General features: G+C 43.0%; 1 pseudogene; it reads left to right on the top strand.

The window, feature by feature from the left end:
* The first annotated feature begins 1,424 nt into the window (after nucleotides 1–1,424).
* On the top strand, nucleotides 1,425–1,823 carry LOC108589150 (iron-sulfur cluster assembly 1 homolog, mitochondrial pseudogene; annotated as a pseudogene).
* The last annotated feature ends 10,744 nt before the right edge of the window (nucleotides 1,824–12,567 follow it).

Below are 12,567 nucleotides of genomic sequence, written 5' to 3'. Positions count from 1 at the left end.
GTTTTGACTAATTCTCTACTTAAATGAGTATGAAAAAATGATGGAGCCAGGCACAGTGGCTCACACCTGCAATCCCAGCACTTTGGGAGGCTGAGACAGGCAGATCACGGGGTCAGGAGACAGAGACCATCCTGGCCAGTATGGTGAAACTCTTGTCTCTACTAAAAATACAAAAAAATTAGTGGGACATGGTGGTACACGCCTGTAGTCCCAACTACTCAGGAGGCTGAGGCAGGAGAATTGCTTGAACCCAGGAGGTGGAGATTGCAATGAGCTGAGATGGTGCTACTGCACTACAGCCTGGGAGCCAGTGAGAGATTCTACCTCAAAAAAAATTTAAAAAGAAGAAAGAAAAAATAAGAAAAAATGATGGAAGGGGTGTATTGTGGAGTAAGGATGGAACCACCAATAATCCTGAGCTAAGAACAAACAAGAAATTCACATATGGTATTTCTGTTTGCTGGCCTGTTTCCAGAGTTAAATGTTTAGACATAGTTCTACCTTGATAAATTTTTAACAGTAGAACACCCCAACTGGGATTTCCAGATCCTTCCATCACACACAAAAGATCTAGGATTTGCAAACCCACTTGTCTGTATACCAATCCTGTGGGCATAAAGATGGAAAAAACATACACCAGGGACTCAAAGGAGGGAAGAAGAGAGGGGCAAGGGCTGAAAAAATTGGGTGCTGTGTTTATTATCTGGATAACAAGATCGATAGAAGTCCAAATCTCAGCAACACACAAATACCCTTGTAACAAACCTGCACATATACTCCCTGAATCTAAAATAAAAAATTATAATTAAAAATCCCTTATTGGATGCAGTAAACATGGTGCTAAGAAAAAACGTGTAGATTTAAATGCTTACATTAAAAAAGAAGAAAAATCTCAAACTCACAGCCTAACTTTATGCCTTAAGAAACTATAAAAAGAATAAACTAAAACCAAAGCTGACAGAAGGAACATGATAAATAAATAATAAAGATTAGAGCAGAAATTAAAAGAAACAGAGAACAGAAAAAAATAGAGAAAATTAACAAAACTGTTGATTATTCAAAAAAGACAGCAAAATTGAAAAAAACTGTACGTACACTAAGGAAAAAAGAGAGCAGATTTGAATAACTAAAGTCAGAAATAAAAGTGGGAACATTACCACCAATTTTACAGAAATAAAAAGATTAAAAGAGAATATGATGGACAATTATACACCAACAAATTGGACAAAGTAGTGAAATTTTAAAATTCCTATACAACATAAAATGTATGACAATTGACTCATAAAGACATCGAAAATGTGAATATATCTATAACTAGGAAGGAGATTGAATCACTTATCAAAAACCCCCAAAAAAGAAAAGCCCAAGAATGTGCCTGCTGTGTCCATAGAGAGAGGCTGAGGCGGCTGAGTTCTGGCTTGAGGCACTAGACGGTGAAAATGTCGGCTTCCTTAGTCTGGGCAACTGTCCAGGCTGTTAGCAAGAGGAAACCGCAATCCACTGGGGCACCGTCACCCTGACACCTTCAGCAGTAAACAAGATAAAACAACTTCTTAAAGATAAGCCAGAGATGTAGGTGTAAACGCTGGTGTCTGAACCAGGGCCGTAATGGCCCTTCTTATACTCTAGAATATACAGAGACAAAAGGAGATTCTGATGATGTTATTCAAGATGGAGTCAGAGTTTTCACTGAAAAGAAAGCACAGCTAATGCTTTAAGGAACAGAAATGGACTGTGTCGAAGACAAATTATCCAGTGAGTTTGTGTTCAATAACCCAAACATCAAAGGAACTTGTGGCTGTGAAGAAAGCTTTAATATTTGAAATCTCAGGACTCCTCTGGCCATAGGCTGCAGGAAAGCTCCCAGAAGCCTTGGGGCTCACTGCAGAAATCATGTGACTGTCTGTTGGGGTCTGGCACGTCTGCCGGGGGACTACCGACCTGCAGGAGTCCCCGAGACCGCCAACGTAGATGTCTCTTTCAACCTGAGGGAGAGAGTGCGCGGAAGTGAAAGAAAATAGAAAAGCGGAGTCTGGAGGGCTGGCTTAGGGTATGCCCAAGCAGCAATTTTATTTTTGCAATATGTTCCATTATATACTTTTCTGAAGTCAAAGTTGTTTACGCCAGATCAACGTACTTAAGTTACAGTAAGCAAGTTACGCCCACTAAGTTACGCCTAGTAAGTAAGTTAAGTCCAGTAAGTAGGTTACGCCCAATAGGTCAAGGTAAGTAAGTTACAGTCACGCCCAGTAAGTTATGGTAAGTAAGTTACAGTTACGCCCTGTAAGCTAGGTAAGTAAGTTACAGTTACACCCAGTAAGTTACGGTAAGTAAGTTACCAAGTGTAAATAGTTAAGTTAATATTTTACAATGAAGGTAACAAGGGTTCAAAATGAACACAATCAAGCAATAAACCATAAGGAGCCGAAAGTGGTCACAATGCCTTGCAAGTCCTCATATCCATAAAGTAATGTCTGTTAATTATTTTGAATAACATATAGTTCCTCTCTCAGTTCCTGCTTTCCCTCAGCTCGACTCCCCCAACCAGGGATCTGTGTCCGGGCTCAAGCTCACCGTATGGCGAGGCCCATTTCCTAGGGGCCTCATACGGGAGCGATTCCCACAGATTCCCTCAACTGTCACATGTTTAATGTGTGACTGCTTATAAGGAAAAATAAAGTGATGCATTTTGGAAAATGAAACAAAAAAGAAAAGCCCAGGAGCAGATGGCTTTACTGGCAAATTCTACTCAGTTTTAAAGAAGAATTAACACCAATATGTCTCAAATTCTTCCCCAAAATTGAAGAGAAAACACTTCCTAACATTCGATAAAGCCAGCATTACTTTTGATACTAAAGCCAGAAAACAAAACTACAAGAAAATGACAAGCCAATAATCCTTATGAATATTGATATAAAAGTGCCTAACGAAGTACTAGCAAATCAAATACACCATGACCAAGTGTGGTTTATTCCTGGAATGTAAGAATGGTTCAACATATGAAACTAAATACACCACATTAATAGAATGAAGAGAAAAAAAAACCCGTGATTATCTGAATTGATGAAGAAAAGGCATTTGACAAAATTCAACACCCATTTATGATTTTTTTATGCCAAAAAAAATAAGGAGTAAGAAGAAATGTTCTCAACATAGTAGAGCTCATATATGAAAATGCACCACCAGTATCATAGATTGAAAGCTTTTAGCCTAAGATCAAGAACAAAACAAGGGTTATTTTTGGCCATATGATCGACACAGTACTGGAAGCTCTAACTGGAGGAATTAGGCACAAAAAAGAAGGAAGAAAGGAAAGGAAGAAGTAAAACCACTTCTGTTCACAGTTGATATGTTTTATATGCAGAAGATCACACGCACACAAGAGATCCTCAAGTGGGAGGATCACTTGAGCCCAAGAGTGCAAGTCCAGCCAGGACAACATAGCAAGACCCTGTTAGAGTGATTAATAACAAGCAAATACAGCAATGTGTAGGATACAAAATCAACAAACAAAATATCAGTTATATTTCTATACACTAACAGTGAGCAATTCAGAAAAGAAAATAAAGAAAATAATTTCATTCACAATAACATCAAAAAATATAAAATACTTAGGAATAAATTTAACCAAGGAAGCAAAAGACTTGTACACTGAAAATTACAGAACATTGCTACAAGAAATTAAAGAAGACTAAATAAATTAAAAGACATTCTTTGTTGATAGATTATAAGTCTTCATATTATTAAGATGACAATACTAGCCAAAGCAATCTCCATTCGGTGTAATTCCTACCAAAATCCCAATAGTGATTTTTGCAAAAATAAAAAAACTCATCCTAAAGTTCATATAAAATCTCAAAGGGCCCCACAAAGCCAAAATAATCTAGAAAAAGAAAGAAAGTTGGAACTCTCACATTTCCTGATTTCAAAATATACTACAAAGCTACCACAAAAGCAAAACAATGCAGCACTACCATAAGGATACACAAATATGTCAGTGGAACAGAATACAGAGCCCAGAAATAAGTTCTTTCATATTTGGCTGATTGACTTTCAACAAAGGTTTTTGGAGCAGTCACTGGGAAAGGGACAGCATTTTCAACAAATGGTGCTGGAAAAATTGAATATCCACATGTAAAAGAATCAAGTTGAACCCTTACCTCACACCATTTATGAAAATTGACTCGAACTTGATCAAAGACCTAAAGGTAAGAGCTAAGACTATAAAACTCTTAGAAAACATGAGGGAGACATGGATTTTGCAATGATTTCTCAGATGTTATACCAAAAGCACAGGCAACAAAAAGAGAAAATAAATATGATTTTATCAAAATTAAAAACTTTTGCACACACCTGTGATCCCAGCACTTTGGGAGACCAAGACAGGATTGTCTTGAGCCCAGGAGTTTGAGACCAGTCTGGGCACATTGTGAGACCTCATCTCTTAAAAATAAATAAATAAATAAATAAATAAAAATAAAAAAAACAACTTCTGTGCCTCAAAGGGTACTGTCAACAGAATGAAAAGGCAACCCACAGAATAGAAGAAAATATTTGTAAATCTTATATTGATAAAGAATTAATATCTGGAGGCTGGGTGTGGTGGCTCACACCTGTAATCCCAACACTTTGGGAGGCCGAGGTGAGCAGATCACCTGAGGTCAGGAGTTCAAGACCAGCCCGGCCAACATGGTGAAACCCCCTGACTCTACTAAAAATACAAAAATTATCCAGGCATGGTGATGCAGGTCTGTAATCTCAGCTACTCAAGAGACTGAGGCAGGAGGATCACTTGAACTGGGAGGTGGAGGTTGCAGTGAGCCACGATCATCCCACTGCACTCCAGCCTGGGTGACAGAGCAAGACCCAGAAAAAAAAAAAAAGAAATAAAAAGGAATTAATGTCCTGCATTTCAACAGCAAAAACCAAACAACTGGATTGAAAAAATGGGCAAATAAGACAAACTGTGGTCCCAGCTACTCAGGAGGATGAGGTGGGAGAATCACTTGAGCCCAGGAGTTCAAGTCCAGCCAGGACAACATAGCAAGACCCAATTTCTTCAAAAAAGTTAACTATTTTTAAAATGGGCAAAATACATGAATAGACATTTCTCCAAAGAATATACACAAATGTCCAGCAAGCACATAAAAAGGTGCTCAACATCAAAACCACAATGAGATATTACTCCACGTTTTTTAGGATGACATTCCTTAAAAAAAAATAAATAAAATAACAAGTGACAAGTGTTGGTGAGGATGTGGAGAAATTGGAATCTTAGTGGGAATGTAAAATGGTGCAACCCCTGTTAATAACAGTTTGGTGGCTCCTCAAAAAGAGAAGCACCAAACAGAATTATCACACAGTTCACAATTCTTCTCCTAAGTATGTGCCCAAAAGAACTGAAAGCAAGGACTGGAAGAGATATTTGTACATTCACGTTCATAGAAGCCTCATGTATAATAAATAGTCAAAAGGTGAAAGCAACCCAAGCCTATCAACAGATAAATGGATAAACAAAAATTATAGTGGATACGTATGATGGAATATTATTTAGCCTCCAAAAGGAAAGGAATTCTGACACATACAACATAGATGAACTTTGAGGACACTATGCTAATTGAAATGAGCCAGCCACGAAGGACAAATACTATATGATTCCATTTATATGGAGGAGTCAAATGCATAGAAATAGAAAGTTGAATGGCAGTTGTCAAGGGATAAGAGGAGGCAGAATGGGGAATTAGTGTTCAATGGGTATAGAAAGATGCCCTAGGCTTACTTTACCGGATTGTAAAATTTTTAATTTAATTCTGCTTAAGTCACCCTCTTCCCACTTGGACATCCCTGTCCACAGGGCTGTTCACAGCTGTGGGTCATCAGACCAGGCAGGAGCCTCATGGTCTGCACGTGTCATGGGGGAGACCTCCTTCATCTTGCCCACAGGGCCCCTCACCAGGTATTTCTCTTTCTGTTGCTGCTTACCTTCTTCTTTCATCTTCCTCACTGGGAACATATTTCTGGTGTGTGAGAGAAGAGCCCCTCTCTCTTCCTGTTTCTAGCAAAGATGTTTTGTTTACAACCACAAATCCTCTCCCTTTCTGGGGCTTAGGTTTTTGGAAAGTAGGGTTGAGAAGACTTTAAGCCCATCGCTTTTTCCTTCCCCACCAGGGGCTACCCTAATGGCAAAGGGCTCTGGGCTCACTCCCTACTGGAGTTGGGAAAATCTTGGGGGAAAGAAACTTCACTCAAGTCAGAGTCAGAAATGTTACCCAGCCACAACCAGCCCATTTCACAGAGGTGTGGACCGCAGCCTAGCTAGGGAGATGGTGTGCTCAAGGCTGTCAGCTGGCAGGTGTCACCATGTGCAAGGTTGTGGGTCTTCTGATGCCTAAGCAAGGCAATTTCCACAGCAGTCACCAGCCTGGGGATGAGGACAGCCAGCCTGGGCCCATCCTGGTTCCTGTCCCTCATGCTGGGAGCTTGGGAAAGTGCAGCAACCCCTCTTCCTTCCAGGCCCTGCGCCTGGCCACTGTCTTTCAGCTGTGTGAGCCCTCCCCAGCTAATTCAACACAGTTGCCCCACTGCCCTCTGGAGTTGGCTGGGCATCTGCTTCAGCAACAAGTGGTTTCTCACTGCCCTGACAGAATGAATCTCTCCAGCTGGGAGCCCGGGGTGAGGCTGATCAGCAAGAGACACATGGGAGCTGAGTCCTGCCTCTGGGTGTGGAGGCTCCTATTTCTGCTTCTCGTTATGACCAGGACCAGAAGAGTGGGTCCTGGTTGGACATGCTCTTCCATGATTTCATTTCATCTTTCCTCTACAGACAGACCACGTTAAAAAAACAAAACAAAAAAACCTTCCCCCATCATCAGATCCCCCGGCACACTGCAGCTCACATGTGCCCTCTGCCAACTTCTCCTGTGTTTCATACGTAACCTGGCACCCATTTCACTGACTTTCCTCCTGCTCACGTTGGGCCTGAGCTTTCTGGAAAGTGGCCTGTCCTTGTATTTCTGGAGTTCTCCAGGTAGGCTTCTCATGTGCTGGAGTCCAGATGCTACCACAGCCTGTCCTGGTTCATCTTCCACTCTCCGAGTTTCCCTGCCCCTTACGACCTGGACTGGACACTCCTATGCCTGCAGCAGCCTTGTCAGGGCAGCAATTACATCCTCTGGACATGTGTTCTAAAATACATTAGCAGAAAGTTTGAGGGATGGTAAGGCCCATAGGTCAGGAGACAGCTGCCACTGAACTGAGAGTTTGTTACTCATAGTTCCAAGAGGAGGGGGCATGCCACGGCACCAGGGTCCACATGGAGAAGCACCAGCATTGGTCAAGAGGCAGAGGGAGCACAGGAAAACAAGGACAAGAGCATTTAGTGGCTTTCTGTGGGAAGGATCAGGGAAACAGGCAGGCAGATTTAGGATTGGCTGGTTTGAACCATTTCAGTGTGTGCCAAGGCATAGAGGTCGTCCCTAGTTGTCTGGTACCTGGCCCTAGGTGTTGGACAGGACAGGTACATGGTAGCCCTGTGTATAATAGCCATATAGAGGAGGGGGTCGGGGTGGGCTTTGGATTGGTTGTTTTGCATGTGAAAGGCACACTCAGGGGCAAGTCCCTCCAGGGTCAGCATTTGTTGCTGACCAAGGCCCCATTTGTTGAAGCATCGGAAAACATGGTTACTACAGCACAGAAGCCACTTCTGTGGGTGATGCCACTCCCGAAGCTGTGCCAGCTCTGTCAGGTGCCCTGGCCCTTTCTCTTCAACAGGGGCTGTGGAGCCTGGACTGCCACCTGCACTCTTGCCTGCTGTCAGCTGGAGCCTGGACTGCCACCTGCACTCTTGCCTGCTGTCAGCTGGAGACGCGCTAGCTCTCGGACCCTTCCTACCCAACCCCTCCAAGTGAAAGACGGCACTGCTCCCTCCAGGCTCCAGTCACCAGCCACCACGGCTCTGCTCCCTCCAGGCCCCAGTCACTGGCCACCACAGCTCTCTTCCTTCAGGTAGTTATCTCTCAGGGTGCTCCTCTGCCCGAGTTCACCAGACCCTCTAGGACACAGGTGATCGGCACTGGGTAACTCACAGGCTCACGCCAGGACCACCACAGCCCGAGGAGTTCATGCTGCATAATAAGCAATTTGGGAGTGAGCTTTTAAAATGTGACCTCATACCATCAACATTTCCCACGTTACTAAGAATCCGTAAAAATCATGTACTTGTTTGCATAATCATCCACTTGTGAGCATATCCTCATTCCCTGCTACTGGCCACTGGAGGGGAGAGAGGCTGAGGGACCATCAAGGGGTCCTAGTCCCTGCCTCCCCTCCCTGACATTGCACACACACAGTGACAACAGGAGAATGAGGAGGTGCCTGGTGACTATACAAGTCTGATTCTATGAGCACTTCTCCCTTCCCAGAGATGACCCTCAGCCAAGAAAGCATGTCCTGGAGCTCAGCAGAATGGGCAAGAGCACAAAGCTATCTTTTGTGACTAGTTTTCCTCCTTGGAAATGACGCTCAGTTCTCTGAATCCATCTCCCAGTGTCCCTTAGCGAGTATTATTACTCCTATGAGAAACAGGTATTTTGGTTTTGTGTGTGTGTCCTTCCATGTGCTGGGCACAGTGCTAGGCATACATTAGCTGCATCCTGTTGGAGGAAGCCTGTATTTTACAGGTAGGTAAACTGAGGTACCAGAAATAAAACCAGCTTAGTGGGAGTCAAACACTAACCTGAGTGGTCCTTGGCTCAATCAAGGGTGAGGAGACCGCTGTTCTTGGAGGGACTTGACTTACGGGCAGGGCCACCTGGAATTAATTTGACCATGAGGAGGACTTGACAAAGTTGGAAAATCTCACTGAATATTTAAACAACAAGACATGCAAACTTTTGCTTGTTAAATCCTGCAAATAATTTCTAATGTACATCAAATTCATATTGTGGTTGGTTAATGTAGAAAGGGGAATGCAGAAAGAAGGAAGAGAGATTCAGAGCCAGAAAAGGATCTCAGTGAGATAGAGGGCAGAGGCAGCCTTGAAAAGGAAGGCCCACTGGGTATGTATGATGGCTCACCTCGGTAATTCCAGCACTTTGGGTGACTGAAGTGGGAGGATCACTTGAGCCCAGGAGTTTGAGACCAGGTTGGGCAACATAAGGAGACCCTGCCTCTACAAAAAATGCAAAAATTAACCAGGCTTGGTGGCACACATCTGAATGTCAGCTGCTTGGGATGCTAATGCTGGGACAATCATTTGAGGCTCACCAGCAGGCTGAGGCTGCAGTGAGCCACAGTTACACTCCAGCCTGGGTGACACAGTGAGACCCTGTCGGAAGACCCTGTTCTGAGCCACTCACTGCTACTTGCTTTGTTGGCTTTGGGAAGGTCTTTCTCAGCTCTATGAGATGCTAATTGGGCAATTAATAATTATTCAATTATGTTAATCAGCACATGGAACATTCTCCAAGATAGACCATATGATAGGCCACAAAACAAGTCTCAATAAATTTGGGAAAATCCAAATTATTTCAAGTATTCTCTCAGAACATAGAAATGAATTCCAAAAGGAAAAACCTCAAAACAAACCCAATTTGTGAAAATTAAATAATCTGCTTCTGAATGATCATTGAGTCAACAATGAAATCAAGATGGAAATTTTAAAACCCTTTGAACTGAACAATAATACTGACCCAATCCATCAAAGCCTCTGGGATACAGCAAAAGGTGTGCTAAGAGGAAAGTTCATAGCATTAAATGCCTACATCCAAACATCTGAAAGAACACAATAGACAATCTGAGCTCACACCTGAGGGAACTAAAGAAACAAGAACAAGCCAACCCAAACCCAGCAGAAGAAAAGAAATAATAAAGATCAGAGCATAACTACATGAAATTACAACAAAAAAATACAAAAGATAAATGAAACAAAAAGCTGATTCTTTAAAAGTGAAACAAAATTGGCAGATCCTTATCAAGATTCACCAACAAAAGAGAGAAGATCCAAATAAGCTCAATTAGAAACGACATGGGTGAGATACCCCAGAAATACAAAAGAGCATTCAAAACTGCTATGAATGCTTTATACACACAGACTAGAAAACCTAAAGGAGTTGGATAAACTCCTGGAAATGTACAACCCTCCTAGATTGAACCAGGAAGAAACAGAAAGTCTGAACAGACTAGTAACAAGCAGTGAGATTGAAATGCTAATAAAAAAAATTGCCACCAAAAAAAAGTCCAGGACCGTATGGATTCACAGCTGAACTCTATTAGACATTCAAAGAAGAACTGATATCAATCCTGCTGACACCATTCCAGAAGATAAAGAGGGAATCCTCCCTAAATATTCTGAAGGTTCATCCATCGGGTAGCAGGCAACTGAATTTCCTTCTTTTTAAGGATGAATAATATTCTTTTTTTTTTTGAGAAGGAGTCTTGCTCTATCTCAGGCTGGAGTGCAACGGCATGATCTTGGCTCACTGCAACCTCTGCCTCCTGGGTTCAAGCAATTCTCCTGCCTCAGCCTCCCAAGTAGCTGGGATTACAGGTGGGTGCCACCACACCAAGCTAAGTTTTGTATTTTTTAGTAGAGATGGGGAGATCAAGGCCATGTTGGCCAGGATGGTCTTGATCTCCTGACCTTGTGATCTGCCCACCTCAGCCTCCCAAAGTGCTGGGATTACAAGCATGAGCCACAGCACCAGGCTAAGGATGAATAATATTGTGTGTACAGAGCACATTTTCTTTATCCATTCACCTATTGATGGACATTTAGGTTACTTCCACCTCTAGGCTCTTGTGAATAATTCTGCTGTAAACATGGGTGTACAAATACTCTTAGAGATCCTGTTTTCAACTCTTTTGCATACATGCCAGGAAGTGGGATTGCTGGATCAGATGGTAGTTTTATGTTTATTTTTTTGAAGACTCTCCATTCTGTGGTGAGGTCCTTTGTAGATGCCTGAGGACTTTCACCTTCCAGTGGGGAACTGCCTAATGCTAGTAACAGCTATTCATTTGGAAGAGAGTCTCCAGGCTTAACCTTCCTTTTGCATAAGGACTTCGGGGGTACTGAGAGTTTTTTATTTTCTTTTACACCAAATTATACCACATACACAGGCATTGATGGAAGAGGATTCAGCCGCATAGTGGGTCCCAGAGCCAACTGTTGAGATGAAAGGACATTAGGTTAAATAAAAATCCAAATCAAAAAGTGAGCCTCAAGGCTTTTGGTTTTGGATTGCTTTTTGTTTTATTTATTTATTTTTAGGGGACAAAAGAACCTTGTGAAAGGATTCTAAGCAAGGAGTTAAGAGACCTCAAGTCTGAGATGTGCCAGGGTCACCAAGTAAGCTGGTAACAGCATCTTGCCCTACAGGCCAGCAGGCCTTGGTCTTATGTTATGGGTCACACAGTCTTAGTGTTATGGGTCACGGAACACCCCAAGAGTAACCTGATGAAAATGACGGGCCAGGCAACTGAGGAAGCTGCACATCGGCACCCGCTGAGTTGTTGCATGCTATTTTTTAATTGCATTGGAAATATGTTCAGTCATATAGGCAGGATGTCAGGTGAACCTAGAGAACGTAACAGGATATGACACAAGGACTTCTCCAGTTGTGTTAGGATCTTTGTTGAAAAGAACACTTAACAAGCACCTGCACATTCTAGAGGGACATTCTTGAAATAATTGCTAAAAGGTGCTTAAAGGTGGCCAAAACTAGTTCTTTGAATTTTAGCCAATCACACACCTCTAGGCTACATAATGGAAACACGAACTCATTAAAGGAATGTGAAGATGCCTTTAAGGAGAGTTGGAGTGTTGGTTGGGTACATTACTCCTGCCTCTGGGAGGAAGTCTCCCTCCTCTCCACCCCCACCAAGCCTGATAACCAGTCCCAGAACAGTGGAGTCAAGGCTGCAGGGGCCAAACCAGGAGAGAAAATGGAAGCGAGAATCAAGGGCATCCAAGTGAAAGAGAGAAAGGACAAACCACTTGGTGGGTCCCCGAGAGTGCTGGTCCAGCCTCTGTCTTCACCTACTGGAATCCCACCTGCCTTTCAAGACCCAGCTCCATCTGCCATCCTGGAAGCCTCCCGCAGCTGCCAACTTCAACAGAGATCTCTTGACCCCTTACAGCACACCTGGCCATTATGGGGACTCATATGCTGCCCAGGTATCATGGCAGCAGCACTCCCTGGGTTATAAGCGGCCTCTGCCACATGCATCTTTCACCCCATCCGCAGCCTCAGAGAAGACATGCGTCTCACCTCTATTCCCCCAGCACCTTGCCAGAGGTGCTCAGAAACCAATTCACGAGTGATTACACAGCTAATTAGGTACAATTCTGCAGGCCATTTGTCTAAACTCAGTCCCAGGCCATCGAAGTTGCTCCAAGCTGGATACTGTATATGCCTAATTCTCCTCACATTTCCAGCTGGGCCCTGAAAGATACAAGAAACCCATCTTTCTCAAACATATTGTCCCCAGGCTGGGTCATCCAATGGGAAGGCCAAGAACATGCTTAGGGCAATAGCAGCACAGGGAGCCCAACACTTCTTTTTATTT

The sequence above is a fragment of the Callithrix jacchus genome, chromosome 19 (assembly GCF_049354715.1).
Source record: "Callithrix jacchus isolate 240 chromosome 19, calJac240_pri, whole genome shotgun sequence".
Lineage (NCBI taxonomy): Eukaryota > Metazoa > Chordata > Mammalia > Primates > Cebidae > Callithrix > Callithrix jacchus.
Note: the sequence above shows the minus strand (reverse complement) of the source record. Positions and strands in the feature narration are given on the sequence as shown.